Here is a 2,351-nt window from a genome sequence, read left to right as displayed (position 1 = left end):
CCCCCAGGAAAACTCCGCCCCTTGTTCGTCACCCGCCCTCCGACCAATCGGAGCCTTTCTCCTGCCCCCGGCTATTATTTGCAGGCCCGCCCTCCCTTCCCTGGAAGCCGGGAGGATCTTCGCAAGGTGGGTCCCTCCCACTTCGTCTTGCCAGGCCTGGGGCAACTTCCGTCTGCACAGAAGGGAGCTGCGACGTGCGATGCCCCGGGGTGGGGGCCCGCCTTCTGCTCAGGGACACCAAAGCAAAGGAACAATTACTGACACGTTGTTTTCCGCCTACAGATCTGTTATTTATTTACTTAGGTATTTGGAGGCAGAGTCTCCCTCTATCGCCCAGGCTGGAGTGCAGCTGCACGATCTCAGCTCACTGCAACCTCCGCCTCTCGAGTTCAGGTGATTCTCCTGCCTCAGCCTCCGGAGTAGCTGGGATTACAGGCGCTCACCACCATGCCCAGATAATTTTTGTATTTTTAGTAGCGACGGACGGGGTTTCGCCATGTTGGACAGGCTGTTCTCGAACTCCTGGCCTCAAGTGATCCTCCTGCTTCAGCCTCCCAAAGTGCTGGGATTAGAGGCCTGAACCACCGCGCCCGGCCCTCTTTTTCTTTTTTGAGTTACAGTCTTGCTCTGTCACTCAGCTGGAGGGCAGTGGCGCAATCATAGTTCACTGCAGCCTCTAACTTCTGGGCCCAAGCAGTCCTGCCACCTTAGCCTCCCAAAAGAACCTGGGACCGCAGGTGCCTGCCACCAAGCCCAGCCACTTTTTAATTGTTTTGTATAGATGAGTGGTCTCACTGTGCTGCTCAGGCTGGTCTCAAGTGATTCTCCCGCCTGAGCCTCCCAGATTGCTGGGATGATAGGCATGAGCCGTGGCGCCCAGGACATTTCATTTCTTAATTAGATAATTACAAAAGCTTCCTAACTGGCCATTCTGATTCTAGTCTATAGCTCAGACTTTAGAGCCTACAAGAATCACTCCTACCTTTGAGATGTAACGTGCGGATTCTCAGGCCTTGAGCCCAGAGATTCTGATTCAATAAAGGGTGGACTCAGAAATTTTCATTTTAATGTGCCTTGTCTTCCCCACCCCTCAGATTCTCATGCGTCTATTGAAAGAAACAGTGCTCTGATTTCACTCTCAAGTTCATCCCTTCCGGTCACAGTTATCTTTCTAAAATGTAAATCTGAACATTTCTTTGCTTAATAACATTTGTTGGTCTCCAGTGTTTACAGAATAAAATTCTGTAAACTAGAGTGTGATATTCAAAGTGTTTCAGTCTAGACTCACTCCTATAATCTCAAAACTTTGGGAGGCTGAGGTAGACGGTTTGCTTGAGCTCAAGAGTTTGAGACCATTCTGGGCAACATGGTGAAGCCACATGTATAAAAAACACAAAAATTAGCTGGGACTGGTGGTGCGCACCTGCGGTCCCAGCTACTCTGGTGGCTGAGGTAGGAGAATCATTGGAGTTCAAGAAGTTGAGGATGCAGCTGCAGTGAGCTGTGACGGTGCCACTGCGCTCCAGCCTGGGCGACAGAACGAGACTACTCTGTTTCAAACAAAAAAAAAATTTAAATAAAGTGTTTCAGTCTAGCCTTATTTGTTTCAGTCTTCCTCATACTCAAATACTCCCTTTCAGCACACACTATTTATCAGCCTTGTTGTTACTCTTCCTTGAACATAGTCTGTGTATATTCTTTCTGTTTTGTTGTTTTTATTTATTTAGAGACAAGGTCTGGTTCTGTTGCCCAGGTTGGAATGCAGTTGTGTGATCTTGGCTCACTACAGCCTCCACCTCCTGGGTTCAAGCCATCCTCCCACCTCAGCCTCCCGAGTAGCTGGCACTACAGGCACTCACCACTATGCCAGGCTAATTTTTTTTATTTTTTTATTTTTTAATTTATTTTTTGTAGTGACTGGGTTTCACCACATTGCCCAGGCTGGTGGCAAACTCATGAGCTCAGGCTATCTGCCTGCTTTGGTCTCCCAAGTGCTGGGATTAATGGGTTACGCTATACATGTGTAGGGCTGGGGTTGTATCAGAACTCTACCTTCTTCTCAATTTTGCCGTGAACCTAAAACTATGCTGAAAAATAAAGTTTTTTTTTTAAAAAGTGTGCATAATGGTAACTTATCCAATAGTTCTTTCTATTCATTGGCTCAGGGGAGAGGTGTGATGGGTGATCCTAATTTTATTGAGGCTCTCCTGCTAAGTGCCTCCAGCACCAGACTGTGAAAAAAGGAGAGCCTTTGAAGGGGAAATTGACAGGAAGTGAGGAACACCTCCCATCCCATTCCCCTTTGGACCAGAGGTTCTTGGTAGGAAAACACCCTTAAAGGTAGGAACGAT

The sequence above is a fragment of the Macaca thibetana genome, chromosome 8 (genome assembly GCF_024542745.1).
Source record: "Macaca thibetana thibetana isolate TM-01 chromosome 8, ASM2454274v1, whole genome shotgun sequence".
Classification (NCBI taxonomy): Eukaryota; Metazoa; Chordata; class Mammalia; order Primates; family Cercopithecidae; genus Macaca; species Macaca thibetana.
This window is presented reverse-complemented; position numbering follows the sequence as displayed.